Here is a 21,904-nt window from a genome sequence, read left to right on the forward strand (position 1 = left end):
CCTTGACTAGTCTCTCAAAGCACTTCATGATGACGGAAGTGAGTGCTACGGGGCGATGGTCGTTTAGCTCAGTTACCTTAGCTTTCTTGGGAACAGGAAGAATGGTGGCCCTGTTCATTGACTACAGCTCAGCGTTCAACATCATAGTGCCCACAAAGCTCATCACTTAGCTAAGGACCCTGGGACTAAACACCTAACTCTGCAACTGGATCCTGAACTTCTGGACAGGCCGCACCCAGGTGGTAAGGGTGGGCAACAACACATCTGCCAAATTGATCCTCAACACTGGGGCCCCTCAGGGGTGTATGCTTAGGCCCCTCCTGTACTCCCTGTTCACCCATGACTGTGTGGCCAAGCACGACTCCAACACCATCATTAAGTTTTCTGACGACACAACAGTGGTAGGCCTGATCCCCAACAACGATGAGACAGCTTATAGGGAGGAGGTCAGAGAAATGGCAGTGTGGTGCCAGGACAACAACCTCTCTCTCAATGTGAGCAAGACAAAGGAGCTGATCGTGGACTATAGGAAAAGGACGGCCGAACAAGCCCCTGTTAACATCGACGGGACTGAAGTGGAGCAGGTCGAGAGTTTAAAGTTCCTTGGTGTCCACATCACCAATAAACTATCATTGTCCAAACGCACCATGACAGAGGGCACGACAAAACTTTTTCACCTCAAGAGACTGAAAAGATTTGGCATGGGTCCCCAGATCCTCAAAAAGTTATACAGCTACACCATCAAGAGCATTCTGACCGGTTGCATCACTGCCTGGTATGGCAACTACTCGGCATCTGACCGTAAGGCGCTACAGAGGGTAGTGCGTATGGCCCAGTACATCACTGGGGCCAAGCTTCCTGACATCCAGGACCTATATACAGACGGTGTCAGAGGAAGGCCCAAAAAATTGTCAAAGACTCCAGTCACCCAAGTCATAGACTGATATCCCTGCTACCGCACGGCAAGCGGTACCGGAGCGCCAAGTCTAGGACCAAAAGGCTCCTTAACAGCTTCTACCCCCAAGCCATGAGATTGCTGAAAAACTAATGAAATGGCCACCCGGACTATTTATGTTGACCCCCTCTCTTTTTTTACATTGCTGCAAAACCTGCTGTTTATTATCTATGCAGTCACTTTACAAATTACCTCGACTATCCTGTACCCCCACACATTGACTCGGTACCGGTACCCCCTGTATATAGCCTTGTTGTTGTTAGCTACATTTATAGTGTTTTTTTTTCAATTTTTTAAAAACTTTATTATATTTAGTAAATATTTTAATAACTATTTCTTGAACTGCATTGTTGGTTAAGTAAGCATTTCACGGTAAGGCCTGCACCGGTTGTATTCGGAGCATGTGACAAATAAAATTTCCTTTGATATGTTTTTATTATCTACTGCTGTTTAAACGTTGAAATGCTGATAGTTATTATGGCTCTATAGATCTATATTATATGTGCAAATGTGTGTAAAGTGTGTATGTGTGTGCGCATATGCTTTGTAATTAAGTGATAATGCCCGAGAAGCCATTGTTTTGAGGATATATTGGCACATTCCAATATATTCTCCAAACACCGGCTTCAAGGGCATTATCACTTTTATACAACGGGTTACCAACATATTCGAATAATGATTGAAATATTTTCATAAAAAAATGAATTGATGAATTTATTCATACTATTTCATCCTTCCACAAGATATAGTCCCCACACTGGCTGGCAATGTTCTTATCCCTTGCTTGCTAGCTAGCCAACTACGCCTAACTTAGTCACTTCAAAAGGTGCAGCCAGAATAACAGCAAAGTAGCCGCATTTGCTTTTGTTTCATCTGTTTTCTAGTTACGTTTATTAGGATACATCCATAACAATGAGCTAATGAGGCACGATTTTGTCTGGCATAGAAAATGTGCTCACTCGTTAGGACACGGTTGTTCAGAGGAGCTAGCCAACAACACAGCTAACAATCACTTCAAACTGAAGCCGGAAAGACTGCAAACTAGCTGCACTTCGTTTCGTTTGAACTTTTTTCAATTGGCATCTCTTTCTGTATATCCATAAAACTTATGCCAGCTGATTCATGATTTCGACTGGGTGAGAAACGTTGCCTGCCTATGTCTCGCCCCGACACGTTTATTACTATGGGACAGCTGGAGAGCGAATTTGAATATTGAAACAATGTCGCAATATGTCGTAGAGACAGACAGCAGGGTTTATACAAATCTCCGCTGTTGAAAACTAAATGTTAGTCTAAAAGAAATTAGATCATGTCTAGATGATTTTAATAGTAGAGATCACGTTTATAAAGTGCCTGGCTGGGCTGATGAGACAGTGGACTGCTCAGTCAGATGGAACAGAGTAAATAGGCATTTTAACGTCATAGATTTAGCCGGTGGTAACTTGTGGAATGGACACCGGCTGGAATGCGGTTTTAGCCAATCAGCATTCAGGATTAGACCCACCCGTTGTATAATATCAAATATTCCCCACACAGATCAAAAGTAAAACCATTTAGAGCCATGAATGACCATAACAAGGTCCGTAACGGGCATGATGAATTTCCAAGGAGCACAGTGTTGCAAGCTGCCCTCCTGACCTCTAACCCCTGCTCTGCAGCAGCCTTTTTGCTGAACTGCTTCAGGTGTTTAACCATATCCTATTAAAGTGCTTGTTACTGGAGAGTGAGAGACTACTAGGGCCAGGAAGGTAGAGGGATTTAAAAGGGGTGTGGTGCTCCGGATTGTCAGATTGTCTACGGCTGTCTGTCTGAGTTCTAGCTGCCAGAAGACATCAAAGGCTCAGTCATTCCTTTATACCATCTTTGAACCTAAAACACCCCTCCCCCCCTTCCTGCATTCTTGACCTACATCAGTTGTAGTTTTCCTTTCATGATGTTAACTATTGTAGGCCTGTACTATGTTCTTTTATTGGCATAGCTTGCTTTAAGCAAAGTGTGTCTATTGTCTTTTGAACAATCTCAAACAAACGCATTTTTGGGGGACAGCCCACAGCAGTCTAAAACATTCTCTTCCACGAAAAGCATGACTAACAGCTAAATTGCGTCTGATTATCATTCTATGTACTGGAGTTGAACACTATTCCCTCAAAGAGAGAAGTGGAGGTGTTCTTGGTTTGAGCAAGCCTTCTCTGACAGAGTAGGCCACCCATCAACTGTCAGTCTAGATTGTTGGCTATGAAAGAGTTACATGAAGGAGAGATCAAAGTCCGGCAGGAGACATACGCCTCACCGTTTAACTCTGTCATCTCAGCCCATCTACGTTGAGTCACAACCCTTCCCTGTCGATCTGGTTGACCCTCGGATGACTAACAGAGAAGGAACGTGTGCATTAAAATTCAAACAGTGTTTGATATACCAGCTAGACGTAACAGTGGTACATTCCCACAAGACAAACTCAAAATGTTGCTCACAACAAAGGGAACTAACAAAGAAAATCACTGACAACCATACAAAAGGGATTCAAAGGGGTTCGGAAAGGCACCCATGTGGGTGCCCACTGAAAGTTGGCAAAGCCACTAGTAAGGGGTTCTAAGAGACCCACCATGGATGCCCACTAGGTTTGCCTCCAAAAAGACAAACTAAAAACCCACAACAACTTAGGATGGAGGGGGTAAAAATAATATGGAGCAAAACAAACAGGCAAAACCAAAACTCAGGCTTCTTTCAAAATTATATAGGTTGAGCTTGAAATTACAACTCAGCTAACATGAAGTGTAAATTTCCCAACATCTCTCAAGCTCAACTGGAGCACTGGGCCAGCCACTCCCACATAGCAGCTGGGCCAACACAGGTGAAAAACCTTCCCAGTAATGAGATGGCAACCAGCACAGGTGTAACACATAATGACTGACAAGGTGACACCAATATGTACGCCCTACATGCTAAAATGCTATACGTGCTAAAAGTCCAACCTCAAAACATAAATGGAAAAACCAAAACCTGTAACAATAGTAAATTAAAATCCGGGACACTGAAATTAGTATGGTATATTACATTTGGTAAGGTTACATAAGACAGAAGGTTACTTAAAAGCAAAAACAAAAGGAGGATGGTTGAGCGTATAATGCAAACATCTAGCAACCTAAAGGTTGCTTGTTCAAATCTCATCATGGACAACTTTAGCAACTTTGCAACTACTTGCTACTTTTTAAATACTTTGCAACTACATAGCATGTTATCTAACCGTTCCCCTAACTCTAACCCTTTAGCCTAACTCCTAACCTTAACCCTAATGTTAACTTTAACTTTAACCCCAACCTTAACCTTAACCCCTAGCCTAGCTAACGTTAGCCACCTAGCTAGTGATAGTGTTACCCACCTAGCTAATGTTAGCAAAATCTAATTTGAATTCCTAACATATATCTATTGCAAATTTGTAACACATGTACAACTTTCAATTTGTAACATATCATGCGAATTGTAATTTGTAACATATCATATGAATTGTGATTAGTAACACATCATATGAAATGGATGCTGCACATCCACAAATTAACTCAAACCATACCAAACGTAACATATCATACTAATTTGAGTGTCCCAGATTGTTGTTTACTATGTTACTGTCAAGTGTCAGTGTGCAGCGGGTAGGACGGAGTCAGGCGCAGGACACAGAACTGAGAAAAATTTACTTTACTCGAATAAAGCACAAACTAATTCCATACAGGGAAAAATATTCCAGCTCGACACAAAAGAGCGACCACTTCACAATGAACAAACACGCACAAGACCATGTGGGAACCAGAGGGCTAAATAGGGAATAAATGATAAGGTAATGGAAACCAAGTGTGTACAATCAAGACAAAACAAATGGAAAAAGAGACGTAGATCAGTGGCGGCGAGAAAGCAGGTGACGTCGACCACCGAACGTCGCAGACATCAGACGGAACGTACAGACGCCCAACTGGACACTTGGTGGGAGTGGGCTCTGTATGTAATGCCCGCTCGATGTCCGCGTCCACCTCCCATACCACCGGCGCCACCAGGCAATAAGCCGGAAGTATGGGAGTGGGATCCGTGGACCGCTCCTCTGTGTCATAAATCCGGGACAGTGCGTCTGCCTTAGCGTTCTGGGAACCTGGTCTATAGGATAGGGTGAAAACAAAAAGGGTGAAAAACATGGCCCACCTTGCCTGGCGAGGGTTCAGTCTCCTCGCCGCCCGGATGTACTCCAGATTGCGGTGGTCAGTCCAAATGAGGAAAGGGTGTTTAGCCCCCTCAAGTCAATGCCTCCACGCCTTCAGAGCCTTTACAACACCTAACAGCTCCCGGTCCCCCACAACATAGTTTCGCCCCGCCGGGCTGAGCTTCTTCGAAAAGAAAGCACAGGGGCGGAGCTTTGGTGGCCTACCCGAGCGCTGAGACAGCACAGCTCCTATCCCAGCCTCGGACGCGTCCACCTCTACTATAAATGCCAAGGAGGGATCAGGATGAGCCAGCACGGGAGCCGAGGTAAACAGAGCCTTCAGGTGACCAAAAGCCCTGTCCGCCCCAGCTGACCACTGCAGTCGCACCGGTCCCCCTTCAGCAAGGAGGTAATGGGAGCCGCTACCTGACCAAAGTGCCCGGATAAACCTCCGGTAGTAGTTGGCAAACCCTAAAAAACGCTGCACCTCCTTTACCGTGGTTGGAGTCGGCCAATTGCGCACGGCTGAAATGCGGTCATTTTCCATCTCCACCCCTGACGCGGACAGGCGGTACCCTAGGAAGGAGACGGAATGTTGGAAGAACAGACATTTCTCAGCCTTGACGTACAGGTCATGCTCCAACAGTCGACCAAGCACCTTGCGCACCAGGGACACATGCTCGGCGCGTGTAGCGGAGTATATTAGAATGTCATCTATATACACCACTACACCCTGCCCGTGCAGGTCCCTGAAAATCTCGTCTACAAAGGATTGGAAGACTGATGGAGCATTCATCAACCCGTACGGCATGACAAGGTACTCATAGTGCCCAGAGGTGATACTAAAAGCCGTCTTCCACTCATCCCCCTCCTGGATACGCACCAGGTTGTAAGCGCTCCTGAGATCCAATTTTGTGAAGAAGCGTGCCTCGTGCAATGACTCTGTCACACTGGCTATGAGAGGCAGCAGGTAACTGTACCGTGATCTGATTTATACCTCGATAGTCAATACACGGGCGTAAATCTCCATCCTTCTTCTTCACAAAAAAAGAAACTCGAGGAGGCAGGTGAAGTGGAAGGCCGAATGTATCCCTGTCCCAGCGATTCGGAGACATACAGTGGGGAGAACAAGTATTTGATACACTGCCGATTTTGCAGGTTTTCCTACTTACAAAGCATGTAGAGGTCTGTAATTTTTATCATAGGTACACTTCAACTGTGAGAGACGGAATCTAAAACAAAAATCCAGAAAATCACATTGTATGATTTTTAAATAATTAATTTGCATTTTATTGCATGACATAAGTATTTGATACATCAGAAAAGCAGAACTTAATATTTGGTACAGAATCCTTTGTTTGCAATTACAGAGATCATACGTTTCCTGTAGTTCTTGACCAGGTTTGCACACACTGCAGCAGGGATTTTGGCCCACTCCTCCATACAGACCTTCTCCAGATCCTTCAGGATCCTTCAGGATCCAGTTCGACACAAAAGAGCGACCACTTAACAATGAACAAACACGCACAAGACCATGTGGGAACCAGAGGGTTAAATAGGAAATAAATTATAACGTAATGGAAAAAGAAACGTAGTTCGGTGGCGGCTAGAAAGACGGTGTTGTCGACCGCCGAACAAGGAGAGACACCAACTTCGGCGGAAGTCGTGACAGTTACGTCTACCCCTGAGTCCAGGTTGGAAACACAGCAACCGTATATATTGATAATTCACATCATATTAACAGATTCTATGCTCAATTCAATATAGAGACAAGCCAAACCATAGGATAGGACAAGAGGCAATCTCATACACCACAGCTTTCACACCAAGCCATCTATTATACCACAACAAATAGGCCATTTCAGGTTCTTTGGTGTGGGGCTCTCCTCTTCACATTGGAGGCCTGTATTAGTAGTGGAGGGCTATTTGCATTCCAGCAGTGAGAGTGAGGGCAATTAAGCCATTTCCCCTCCAATCTATTTCCTTCCAGCCAGCCAGGATCAATGGCGGCTCATGCTGCAGCTGCACAGCCCCATGTGTGCCAGGCCCAGGCATTCAGAGCAGAGGAGAAGATTAGGGTTAAACCCCCGCCTGGTCCTCAGATTGGCTCCATACCTGAGTCACTGCAAACAAGGAAACAGAGGTTCTCCCACCACATCTGTAAAAACACTACCTGGTCCTGCAGAGCAGCATTTGTTTTCTTAACAATTTGAGTATTTGTGACCAGGTCCCTCAGTAAACATCTTCATTGCTGAGAAGGGAAAACACCTGGAGATTCAGACCAGGGATGGTTTTTCCACCTGTGTTGCCTTTTTTCATTTTTTGGTTGGAGTGCTACAGGTACAATGTTCATGTCAATTTACACAGTATATGCCACATGTAGAAAAAAAGAAGAAATGCTTACAGAGGAATTATCATATTGATCACACTTGATTTTGTAATAATAAAATTGCTATGTAAAGAAAAGAGAAACAAGACAACCAACTCCCTATCCCAACATGTCTCCGTCCAACCCACCACCCGGAAACCATGTTTTCCACCACTTCCCACCCCAGCTACTGTAGCATCACAGGTTGTTTGTCAGTCCCCACTCCCCCATATCTCCATCTCACCCCCTCTACCCCCCTAAACATCCAGGGTTGCTTATCAACTGAGGATGCTGTTACATTGACCCACTACATTACACAAGTGGGTCACTCGGCTCCCATTAAATTTGGCATGTAGTAGGGGGTCAAACAGGACAGGTGGGAGAGAGAGAATGGGAAAGATGAGAAGAAGCTGAGATGTGCAGGTTTTTGGGGGACTTTGGTCTTTCTACGTCTTTCTATCCCCAAGTGAAAGAATAAAGAGATCAAACACTTTTGAGGAATTCCTTTTTTTTTTACCTCTCTGGATGTGCCACAGTGAATACATTTAGCACAACAGAGGAAAAATGCAAATACATTTTCTGATTATAAGGACTTTTGAAAATGACCAAAATGAGTGGGTATCAAATGGACAAGCCAAAATAACTAAGAGTCTGGAACATGTTGTGAATAAGCTATGTGTCATAGGGAAGACTTTAGCGCGCCTATTAATTGAATTCTCACTGATCTATGCATGCACTCACAAATGATTGACCTTAATTGATTGCTGATTGCCCTTAATTGATTGCATGTGTGCTGTGACTTGCAGATATGCTGTGCTTAATTGTACAAGCTTTTTTAAATACCCTCCTCCTGTGCCCTCTGCTTCCTTTATAAACTGTGGTGCGCATCTGTTTGGGGTCGAGCGCCCCTGTTAGGGCAGCGCGGGGATTAGGAGCGTGGCTGTGGTGTACAAGATGCAAGCTGTCGGTCAAAGGTCTGAGTTGCAGAGCTTTGGTTGGAGCTAGCTTGTAGTGGTGTCCGTCCTAAACGTAGTTCGCCCTGCGTTCAGGGTTGTTATCTGCTTTCTGTAGGTCTTGCGCCAAGTGCCACTCCCCCATGATTGCTGGGATGGTGGCTCCGCCAGGTACCTCTGCCATGTAGATGTATTATTTTAAGGAAATAATGTAACTTATTGCTATTAGAGACAGTAATGTTATTGTAGTCCTAGGTATTATTGTCTTGAGTAGTGCGCAAGCTACCATCTGGGTATGTAATGGTTATGCTGGTAAACGCTAAATGCAAATTGCCAGTTGGGTTTTAATCTTGTAACTGCAAAGATCTTTGCAACAAAACTGTATAACGTGCTGCCTAGTCCATTGCAGTGCTCGTGATCCAATAGGTGGCCTGTCACGAACCTGTCTTATACTGATTGAGGTGTTCCGCCCCACTAAACAGGAACTGGTGTTGTCTGTTAGTCGAGCCATTTTAGGCACAGTCCCTCTGCCAGGTTGTGACATTTGCTTCTAAGCATATCTTAATGAGCGACTCTGCTAACAAGTCCCTTAACCACACTGTTGTCTTCCTACCATTTACACAAGTGGGTCAATTTTAACCCAACCAGTCATACTCTTCACTTGAGGCCAAAACAAGGGATTACATAAAGAAACAACAAAAATTGAATGTCTGATACACTGCTTTGAATATCATTCCAATAATTGGTTGCAAGGTTTGCGGTTATGTGACACATGACATTGGTGATTTTTTTGGTGTTGAATTACACCTCAATGACAAATGCATCCAGCCATGTTTCATATCACTTTTTGCATTTAGTCCCATTTTTATGATGTATTAGAATAGGGGCATGATTGGCCATTTTTTTATGAATTCATTCCAACACTTCATTTACATTAAAGAACTTCTGACCTTTGGTAATACACCAGAGGGTGCAGACTTTCACACCGATGCTCTAACATTCCCCCCAAATTGTCATTTTTCCTGTGGCAGGAGGTGGGCAGGGGAATTCAGTCACGCCAACGCACAACAATCCAATCACCCATTCACCTGAGGGGCGATGGGTGTGGCGCTCCAGGCACTGAGGGAGGGAATATGAGGGAGGGAATATGTTGCAGGTTACCGGGATTTATTTGGACTCATCCAAACCACCTCGGTGCCCAGGGGTGAGCGGGAGTGTAAAGGCCTGTCTGGTGCCTGAGCTTAGAGTTTCGTGCCTGCTAATGCAGTGTCTCGTGCCTGCTAATGCTTTGAAGAGCAAGGACAGAGAGGGTCCAGTAATGAATGTGTGTATTGTCTGCTGGGAGGGAGAAGAAGCCCCTGGGTGAGGCATCACATCAAAGCAGTTTACACTTTATTGCCTGCACCTTCAGTTCAGGTATTCAACTGGGCAGAGCAGAGGGCAGACACACTGACCCCTCTGAAGCTACCCCAGCTTCCAGCGATGGACCTGTTTTCCAGAAGGTAAGGTCAGTACAGGTACATTAAAGCTGGGACCGTGAGGTCCTATCGCAAGACCATCAGACTGTTAAATAGCTATCACCTCCCCCCAGTGCCCTGAACTTAGTCACTGTCACTAGCCGGCTACCACCAGGTTGCTCAACCCTGCACCTTAGAGGCTGCTGCACTATGTACATAGACATGGAATCACTGGTCACTTTAATACTGTTTACATACTGTTTTACTCATTTCATATGTATATCCTGTATTCTAGTCAATGCCTCTCCGATCATTGTACGACCTAATATTTATATATTTCTTAATTCCATTCTTTTACTTTGAGATTTGTTTGTTGTGAATTGTTAAATACTACTGCACTGTTGGAGCTAGGAACACAAGCATTTTGCTAAACCCGCAATAACAAATGTTAAATATGTGTATGTGACCAATAAAGTTTGATTAGAACTGAGTAATTTACATGGCAGGCTTCTACCACCTGTTGGAGCCCCCCACTATGCAGAGCAAGCTACAGTCTGCAGCTCAGGTGTGATTGAGAGTCAAGCCATCAGACACAGTCTGTCCCTTCTACTGAGGTCGGTTTTTACGTGGAGACTGGACTGTGGAATGCACTGATTGAGCACTCCTATCCTCTCAGCTGGCTCTACGATGTCCTAGGGCCAGAGTGGCCTCTCTCGGGGTCATTCTCCCATGACACCCAACCCTGAGTGGGAACACCCCCTGAGCTTTGATGTTAGAGTGGCCAGGTTTGAATGTGGCATTGACGCAGGTAGACGCAAAGGGCTGTACACCTGAGTGGACCTAAAGGAGGGCGGGTCAGAGTGTCGCACTACGGAATGTGTTAAACAGAACAATATTATAGTATGATGCACATGGCACATTTTCAACGATCGTTCCTAGTATAGGACTGTCATGAGTTCGATGGAGGCTTTGACATGACAGCAAAATTAGCCTAGCTACCAGTAACATCACTTACTTTTAGGTATTTTCCATGCCATAACCTGCATCACAAGTAACAGGATAGCATCAAGGTAGTCCCCCAAAACCCAGACACTTTGAGGAAGTCTCCGAGCAGATGACTATATCCTGTAATAGTGACAGAGAAAATGAGAGAGGAGATGATAAACAGATGGGAGCCACAGTGTGGTCTGACTGGTCTCTGTGCTGGATTACTTTTTCCTGTGAGAACAGAGCAGCCTCTCTCTGGTTCCCCTTCCTTTTTTCCAGACATATCTTTCTCACTGGCTGAAATTTCTGCTCTGCTCAGCCACCGGCTTCTAATGTTATAATCGTCCCTGCTCCACTGTCTGCCACAAGGGAGGGCACAATGGGTAGCAGCTTGTCAGACTAATGGGGAATGAGGGACAAAGCGAACTGGGAGGGTTTCTAGAATCCAGATGATTCTCACACCTGCTGTTCTCACCGAGGCACTATGAATGGCCATCTGTGACTTCCACTGTGGAGGAGGGAAGGTAGGTAAAGGCTCTGCGACTGGGCATTTTTTTCCAGAACACAATCAAACATGGTAGTGTACTGTAAATATAGACAGAACATAGCTGGGCTGTTTGAAGGGACTTCTGAATTCAGACTGGGAAGATTTGAATTTTTAGTTAATGTTCTGATTTTAGAATTAAAATGAAAATGTACATTATTTCCCTCGAGTTGTACATGGATATATAAATATATCTATTGAAATATTACTAAAGGGAGATACGATGCTAGTGGCATTAATGCAACACCCCTTAAAGCCACAACACCTAACCACTAGGAAACCACCAGTATGTCCTAAGAGAGGGAGAGGAGCCAGGCTCCCCAAGTCGCAATTAACCTTGACGACTTACCTAGTGGGAGCAAGTGTTTGAAATCAGTCACAGAAAGTATTGTCAGGGAAGCATAATAAAGGGAGAGGGAACCACAAAATAATTATTAATGACTTAGATAATCTAACTGTTGTGTCAGCTATGACCACAGGGGGCTCAATAAGGCAAGCAAGAGGGGAAAACAAAATACCAGTACACATGGCCACAGCTGGAAAGGTGGCTGGTTGTATATTAAACATTTGTACCTATAGCAATATCAATTTTGGCGAATAAAAGCCTCATCAAATTCCTGCCTCTCTATTCACTTCAGTCACTACAGTCCCTGGTTCGAATCCAGGCCGTATCCCATCCGGCCGTGATTGGACGTCCCATAGGGCAGCGCACAATCGGCCCAGCGTCGTCCAGGTTTGGCCGGGGTAGGCCGTCATTGTAAATAAGAATTTGTTCATAACTGACTTGCCGAGTTAAAGGAAGGTAAAAAAAAAAAAAAAAGAAGTAATATCTGGAGACTCTCAATCACCGATTTGTGGTTAGCATGTTGAAATCAACAGTAATGCTGATGGAAAAGGGTATTGGAGTCTGCACGGAAATCCAGAGAACATAACGATCTAAATATATTGTACAAACCCATACAATTATTCACCAATCCAATCCCTATCACATCTCCAACATTTCCATCTTTTCCACATGGAACTAGGCTCTGAGCCTTTGTCGTGTACGTGACCAGGGTCAGTCAGTGATGATGCATTTCCTGTGGGTTTGTCCCCTTGAATCTCCCCCGCCTAGTCTGGCTCAGGAAAGATTGGCTGATAAAGTGTAGGGCCTGACTACTCCTCATCCTCGCCAGCTGCCTACTTGGGTCACGTTAACATGGCTCCATTAGTCATAATCTAGTCCCCAGGGCCGTGCTTGGAAAACCCTGCCTGGCAACTGCAAAATAGTGCTGAATGAAAAACTCTTTGTATTTACCTTTATTTCAACAGGGAAGTCATATTGAGACTAAAGCCTCTTTTGCAAAGGAGCCCTGCACAATACAAAAACAAAGACATCAATAGGCAAGTATGGATAACCATACGTTTACACAATATACACATTAAATACACATGAGATACAAAACACATGAAATTAAAACAAACACATTCTTCATCATAAAAATCATCTGTCAGCTGTCTGAATTGGCCTAAGTGTAACCGATGTGAAATGGCTAGCTAGTTAGCGGTGGTGCACGCTAATAGCGTTTCAATCGGTGACGTCACTCGCTCTGAGACCTTGAAGTAGTTGTTCCCCTTGCTCTGCAAGGGCCTTGGCTTTTGTGGCGCGATGGGTAACGATGCTTCGTGGGTGTCAGTTGTTGATGTGTGCAGAGGGTCCCTGGTTCGAGGCGAGGGACGGAAGCAATACTGTTACATAGGGACACCAAAGCATCCAATCGAAAAATGATTTGGAGATTATTCAAAACATAGGGTGCAAGGAACCTAATGGCTGATTAACCTTACTCTGTAGACACCAAAGGAATCTCCAGTGTAAACCAACCCTTAACAGGGAAGTTAGGTAAATTGGAATCTTGTGGTGCAGGGCTTTGTAAACAAAAAAAAGAGCCTAATGATGTGATCTACGTGACTATGTGCATGACCTAAAGGGGGAAAAAAGAGAACAAAGTTTTATCTGATTGACTGACCTAGCTTTGGCAGTTCCCTGCACTGACTGCTCGCAGGGAAAAGAAAATCACTCTCGAGAAGTTGAGCTTACGGTGTCAGAAATAGCTACTAAAATCTGTGGCGTTAACAAATATTGTAGATTGAAATCAGTGGCTCCCTACAGTACTGTATGTACAGCACATCGTCCAAGTCATTAACTTTATCAACTTTTTTTGTGAGTGTGGTTTTTGTGATTATGTATGAACGACTACACCTACAATTAGTTGAATAACTGTGGTATACTATTAAGGTTTTCGTTTGCTAGCGCACCACTGCACAGTTATGCATCAGCTTTTTCGAGACAGCCAAAGAGAGCGAAAGGCAAGCAATGACCTGAGGACAGCAATCTAGGCCGACCTGACTCGGAGTGGAGGAATTCTGCTGAGGTTTGGCAGACATGATGGACTGGGGTTGATAACACTAGCAGTCTGACTGATCGCCCTCCCACCCCAAACATGTTACCTCTGCGTCAGCTGTACAGGGGCTACCTACTTCAAACGGCATCCATATTTCAGTGACAGAGGCTCCAGGAAAGAACAACCCATTTACCTGGAATGTGCTTTAAAAGCCTAGGAAGGGGACCAGAGGACACAGGGAAGATGTGAAGTATGAGGAAGTGGTCTGGAATAATCAGGTAGCTAGCAGGGGAGACCATGTCAGTGACTGTGAAGACAAGACATACAAAAAAGGCAAAGAGGTGAACCTTCAACTGACCAAAAGTTGACCTCTTTTGTTTTTGATGAGTCACCTCTCACTAACTGGTGGATTGACTTGAGGACTTTGGAGGAGCCTTGGTTCATACACACCTGTGTAGTAAAGGTCAGGCTCTGCCCCCCTCATGCCTTCGAGATTAACAGAATGGCCCAAGGAGAGTTAACCAAGAGCTGGTGAGAATGCACAGACAATACCTAGTATTAACATAGCCTGCTTGGTCCCGTAACATCCTCAGGTAGCAGTCAATACATTATCTCCATTTCTGATGCTGGTGAAGCATGTAGCTAAGCATTGGCTCTCATCTGGCATGAGTACAAAGGAAGGGACTTGTTTTAAGAAAGCTATGGTCACAACAACTTGTTAAAAACACTGATTCTCCACTTGCCATCTTAAGCTAGGAATGATGTTGACGCTTGAATATTATTCATTGCATTTGTACACTTTTGTGCCACTGCACTCATAACAGTAGTAGTTCTCTTTTCATGGAAATGATTGTTTCATCATTGTCTGCACTGTCATAATACATTTCAGGACATGTTGAAGGATAACCTTTACGTCAAATAAATCTCTCTGTGGCACACACCTGAGGACACTTTTTCTACTCTACCTATCTTGGAACTGACTCATTGTCATGCACTGCTCAGCTCGGGGCCCTAAGGACCTCTAAGGGCCCATATGGCTCAGGGAGTCACCCGCTATTGTCTCCCCAAAGCCTCAGAGATTTACAAACCCAACTTCTTCTCCATCCCCCTACCATGCCAACCCCCTTACAGCTACCTAGCTCCAGTGTACCCTCATAATGCCGCCAGAATGGAATGTGTATTAAGCCCAGTTGACAATGACAACAAAACACATCAACAAAAGGAATGGGCCCAGCCCAATTGAGTGGCCGCCCCTCAGCAGACAATGCTACTGGTTCACCTCAATGCTTAACCCTGCCCTCCATCTCGGCCCAACCCTTAACCCCCTGTAGACTTCAGAATGCTCTGAGACACTGAGAGGATAGCGACCTTTCCCTTAACCAGCATCCCACCTTGGATTTCTCAGGAAGATTATCAATTGGAATAGGGGGAGTGTCCCAAGCTGCTAGCCGTAGCTCCCTCCCAACACAGTTTGAGAGGATTTCAGTAAGACGTCAAGACAGAAGGACCAGATGCTTGGTTTAGCACAGGCACATCTAGAATTTCATGCCAGATTGCAAAAACTTTTCAGGGTTTTAACTTCTCATTGGTCTGTCTATTATTCAAGCATGAAACCAGACGATGTTACAGCATTTTCATATTACTTGGGGTTACGTTTCAAAAACTCAACAGAGACTGAGACCTAGAACAGCTGTGCAATGGGTGGTAACAGTGGCCCACCAGCCGGTGACATCACCAATTAGAAAGAGAATCAACATTTTATTGGTTCTTGATTGGCAGTGAGCTGATGACCATCATCTGTTGGGACAACAGAGACCCACGTCAACACAATTAAGATCTGAGCATGTGAGTACAATGTATTTAATCTTTACACAAACCCATTCATTAATTAATAGGCATTTGGCATAACAACACTACATTAATAGTTTTGGCAATTGTCAATAATTTGTTCAATAAAAAAACACATTTGGATAGCAATACTGCGTTTTGGCAGAGGTGAGTTGATTTTTAATGTGCTTATAATATTGCATGTATCCATTTCCCATTAATTTTATACGCTCATAAAATACTTTCTTGAATACTCCTGCCAAGACATCTCTTTAACTGTATTTATAGAAGATCTGATTATGAATGGTACACACTTTGAGGGGCTACTTAATATCCAACAAAACTATTTGTATATTGCAAATATGAACTAATTTGTCTTAGGAGAACACGAGACCCATTTTGCAAATGAAAGTCTTTACGCTACAAACTGTGCCAGAGCCTGGACAGTGCACCTTACTGTAGATACGTGTGCACAGCACATTCTCAGGATTAGTCTAACCATTAACCATCGTAAAGTCTGACCACGTCACAAAGGGAAAAACAAAAACCAACAACAAAAGTGACAACAAAGAATGCCAGCCGCACAAACACACAGGAAATTAAACACGTCTGCGTGTGCAGCGTTTGGGTGTTACTCGAACAGAAAAAAAGAAAAAAACTCTGAATTTTCCACAATTAAGGGTTTTAAATGGCAGAAAGTTTCAAATTCCAAGCCAAAGATAAAAGAGGAATATGCGGAAAACACACTCCTGATAACCAGGGTGAACAGCCATTATTCTTAACTGTTACCAGATGGTTCAATAGCATGGTCACAGAGAGGTTATCGTATCTTTACGCTTTATTTTCCACACATCACATCTACCCCATGCTCCATTGCCTTCAATGGGCAAGTAAATCAATATTAAACCCCACCTATTTTGGACAACTCATTTTGGCCCCATTTTCATACTTGAATTAAAATTAAAACTATAGTGGATACTACCCATTTTGCTGGTGGACGAATCCTAGACTCTCATTTAACCTGGCCATAGCTCTAATTCGAGAAGATTAATCTCTGATCCCATTTCACTCTATTTATATTGTAAACAGACCCGGAAATGAGGCTGAGGCTCTCTACATCCCTATCAGTTTCCCTATAGGGAGCATCTATTGTACCGCCCTTTTGTTTTTACATTTCTTTATGTCTATTTAAAAAATTATAATAACACTGAATGTTTAGAACATACAATATTCTTGCAGTGAAGGCGCTCAATAACTACATCGCATTAGTCATCTAACAGACTCCCATCCAGAGCGACACACAGAAGCAGCCAGGGTCAACGCCCTGCTCAAGGGCACGTCAACAGATCTCCCACAAGGTCAAAAACGGGGACCCGAACCAGCGATCCGTCAGCCACCGACCCAAGCTCCCAACCGCCAGCCCTCCAAGATCCCCCCACAATTCCCCAAGAGCATCCCCCAATAAAAAAAATAATAATTCCATTCCCCACCCCCAAGACTCCCAAATGCACCAACAACCAACAAAATTAACAAAAGAGAAAAAAAGAGAAAGACAGATGAAAACAACAAAGACATCAAGGACAACACAAATCATAACAGCAAGACCAACTGAATATGTTTGAATGCATGTGTGGCACTATTTACCTGTGTGTATGTGCACATGTGTGCATTTGAATGAGAGTGTGTGCATATGCATGTGTACAAACACCTGCATGGCATCAGCCTCACAGGCTGACCACACCAATGAGGAGATGGGAGAGGCAGGACTTGCAGCGCAATCTGCGTCAGAAATAGAACTGATTTCTATATTAGCCCTTGGCAACGCAGACGCTCGTTGGCGCGCGCGACCAGTGTGGGTGCAATAAATGAATAACATAGATTTCAAAATGTATTGCACCCACACTGGTCATGTGCGCCAACGAGCGTCTGCGTTGCTAAAATAGAAATCAGTTCTATTTGTGACGCAGATCGCGCTGCAAGTCCTGCCTCTCCCATCTCCTCATTGGTTTATAGAAGCAGTTACCCAGGTGCCATCTCCTCATTGGTTATATCCACGTGGGTGACTGAAAGACGAACGAGGTCAGTGGTGGTAATGCACCTACTTTATGAAAGTTGCCAATCGCAATATAAAGTCAAGAGAAGAAAAAGCCTGGAAGGAAGAGTTTTATGTGTGGATTAATTGGCGGAGTAGAGGACCTTGTGCATTTCAGGTAAAATAACAACTCAATGTTTATATCCCAGGACAAATTAGCTAGCAACAGCAAGCTAGCTTAATAGGACAAGTTAGCTAGCAAGTGCAAGCTAACTAGCTAAATTGCCATGAATGCTTAATGCTTTTCGACCTGTCCCCAAATTAATATAACTGGTTCAGAATTTGTTTTGATATTTTAACCTGCGTGTCGTGGTCGCGTTTGGTGTAGAGGGACAAATAGATTTATGCACGATGGTGCACGCGCGCAGCCGGTTTGGGTTCCGTGGCAGGCAAACAGGCATTAGCTGTAAAAACACTGCCCCTCAGTGTCATTCAAACTTACTTTTTGTTATGTTTTATTTTGACTTGATTTTGTATACTTTTATCTTTGACTGTCATTCTATCCCCCGCCTAGCAACTCCCCTCCCACTTGTCTCCAATTCCACATTCCAACCCTCAGCTTCCCTCAGCCCATCCCACCTATCTCTGCTGGCCACCTTTTTTGGATTTCTACACACCATGTGTCTTTCAACTGTGCTGTGATGTTTAAAATACAATTTCAATCTATCTAATCAAATAGAATCCACAGATTGAGAGTTGAAGATAAGTACTTTTACTAAGAGTATTAGTAATTGACTGACCCGGTCTCTCCAGATCTCCCAACAGTACTATTTCTAGGGTCAATTTTAGATCAATGTTATGCATTTTCAGCCATTCCTGAACCTGAGACCAGAAACAGGCTACCTGAGGGCAATACCAAAATAAATGGTCTATTGATTCCTCATAACAAAATCTGCAGAGCTTCGATGATTGTATGCTCCAAATATTAAATTCTTGGGGGCAAGAATTCTATATAATAATTTTTGCTGAATAGCACGAAGTCTTGAATCTTGCGTCATTTTATATATCAACTCATACACCCTGTACCATGGAATCGGTACATCAAAAATCTCTTCCCAACTATTTTTCAATCTGTATGGCACAGCTGTCAACATCCTGGTCCTCAAATGAAACTGGTATTCTTTCCTATGTATGCTATTTTTATTCCTCCGCAAGTTTGGATCCTTAATATTGGGCAGACAGACCAGTTCCGTACCTCCTCCCACTGCCACCTGCCTCCTCCATTTTTGGGGTAATGCTGTAATCAATTGGTTGTACCCTTGGATTAAGCAGATCTTCCCATACAATTATGATAACTCCATGAAGGACATAACTCTACCATTCCAATTTAGAATATAGTTTAAAAACAAAATACCCTTTTCAAACATCTTTCCCATAAATACATGTATTTTATCAACCAGCCCATTTGAGTTCAGCCATAATATTTGTTGTATTATTTGTTCTATCTTTTCAGGGGGATGAAATGTACCTCCCTTTGTTTGCATGCCTAACAAATGGATCCTCAATATGACAAATATATAGAGACTTTGCAAGATGATCCTTCCCATTCTTTGCGTTATACATTTAGCAAACAGACAGCGGTGGAAAGATTTAAACAACTCAAGTGAAGACATGGTTGTGACAGGGTCGTTGTGAGTGAGACCATCTATGCTCTTCCCATGGGAGATGTTGGTCACACTCAGTTGAATGGGGCCCACATGTGACTGACCAATCGGGGGATCTTGTTTGTATCAAGCTGACTGACAGTTGGGTAGGTGCACAGCCCAGGGGAAGGGGAATGAGAGAGTAATAACAGGGTAATAACTGGCCTAAAGCCCCCCCTGTCCTCCAACCGCCATCGCTCAAAACCACCACAAATCTCTCCAAGGCATCTGGAGGCCCCATGTCTTAAGCTGTCAGGAAAGAGGACTGATGAATGAATAAGGGAAGGGTTTCGGGATCACAACAAGTTATTTTTTTTAGTCAACCAAGCATGAGATGGGAGTGATAGTGCCTTCTACTTCCAATGAAGAAAGGGTGCATAATTTAAAACTGAATTTAGAAGATTTACATTTGACCAATGTCGATTTTGGAATGTTGGAAACAAAAGGATTCCTGTAGTTTAAGTGGTCAGTTAGCTGTCAATGCCACGATCCCGTTTAAAAACATTCAAATTAGTCATGTGGACTCTACAGACTTGGCCAGGGGTATTTAATAGCTTGTCCATTGGAGAGCCGTGCTCATGAACCACTACTGTGATACTTAATTAAGACCCTAGACAGGGTCATACAGGAACAACACCATATACTATCTCTCCTCATACATAATCTACAGCTGAGCTACAGCTGTACATGGATAACATTACACTGTGGACAGGGATCTGGATTTCAAGGTGTACAATGGGGTATTTTCCTGTGATGTGGTGGCTGTTCTGAAGCTACGTTTATATGCAAACAACAGTCAGAGAATAAAACTCAGCATGTAGCAGGTTCGTAGCGCATAGTCGTTTTTCCCGGTATCTCTCAAACGCATTACGCAAAGAAGCTAACGAAAAAACAGGATTTTCAAAACCTTTCCTGGAGAGCAGCTTCCAAGCCAGGGATGTGACCACCATGGCCTTTCATAATGATATTGATCAAGAACAAGGTTGTCAAAGACATTTTTCCTAAGGGGGCATACTGTGCAAATGTCAGCTCTTGCCACAGGAGGCTGCTGAGGGGAGGACGGCTCATAATAATGGCCAGAACGGAGCGAATGGAACGACGTTTGTTATATTTGATACCATTCCACTTATTCTGCTCCAGCCATTACTACGAGCCCATCCTCCCCAATTAAGGGGCCACCAACCTCCTGTGGTTCTTGCATATATATTTTTTTTATACACACTGAGTGTATAAAACAGACTGACCAGGTGAATTCAGTTGAAAGCTATGATACCGTATTTATGTCACCTGTTAAATCCACTTCAATCAGTGTAAATGAAGGGTAGGAGACAGGTTAAAGAAGGATTTTTAAGCATTGAGACATTTGAGACATGGATTGTGTATGTGTGCCATTCAGAGGGTGAATGGGCAAGACAAAAGTTGAAAGTGCCATTGAACATGGTATGGTAGTAGGTGCCAGGCGCACCGGTTTGAGTGTGTGAAGAACTGCAACGCTGATGGGTTTTTCACGCTCAACAGTTTCCCGTGTGCATGAAGAAAAGTCCACTACCCAAAGGACATCCAGCCAACTTGAAAGAATTGTGGGAAGCATTGGAGTCAACATGGGCCAGCATCCCTGTGGAATTCTTTCGACACCTTGTGGTCCATGCCCCAACGAATTGAGGCTGTTCTGAGGGCAAAAGGGGGTGCAACTCAATATTAGGAAGGTGGTCCTAATGTTTTGTACACTAAAGATATTTTTTTTTCTTACAACCTTTTTGCATGAATTCATTGCTGTCTAGTGTCTATTTTCTTCGAAGCTAGTGATTCATGAAGTTGGAGGATCTAGTAAGGAAGCCTCAGGATGGTTGCTGCTCTGCTAGGTGGGGAGGGAGGAAAAACCAATCCATCAGGTCAGTGTTAGCTGCTAGCTAGGCGGGTGGGACCGAGGTGTCTGAAGATACCCAGAAGCCTGCCTGACAGACGCCATTGCTTCCACACACACGCACGCACACCTACACACACACACGCGTGTTACCAAAAACACAGATTAGGACAAAGGATAAAGGAAGCATATAGAAAGCTGAAGCAGAAGGCTGGGGAGACAGACAGTGCCTTGCATTTGGATTTTGAAATAGATCTGGTTTTATTACATACTTTGAAAGAAATGGAACATTATCACATTATCTAAGCGATTCCACAAATATGACAAAATCCAAATACGAAAACAATATCTGATGACCTATACAGAAACCTGGCCGTGTGGTGCCAGGACAACAACCTCTCCCTCAACATGATCAAGACAAAGGAGATGATTGTGGACTACAGGAAAAAGAGGACCGAGCACACCCCCATTCTCATCGACGGGGTTGCAGTGGAGCAGCTTGAGAGCTTCAATTTCCTTGGTGTCCACATCAACAACAAACTAACATGGTCCAAGCACACTATGACAGTCGTGAAGCGGGCACGACAAAACCTATTCCCGCTCAGGAGACTGAAAAGATTTAGCATGGATCCTCAAATCCTCAAAAG

Source organism: Salvelinus alpinus, chromosome 17, assembly GCF_045679555.1.
Source record: "Salvelinus alpinus chromosome 17, SLU_Salpinus.1, whole genome shotgun sequence".
Lineage (NCBI taxonomy): Eukaryota > Metazoa > Chordata > Actinopteri > Salmoniformes > Salmonidae > Salvelinus > Salvelinus alpinus.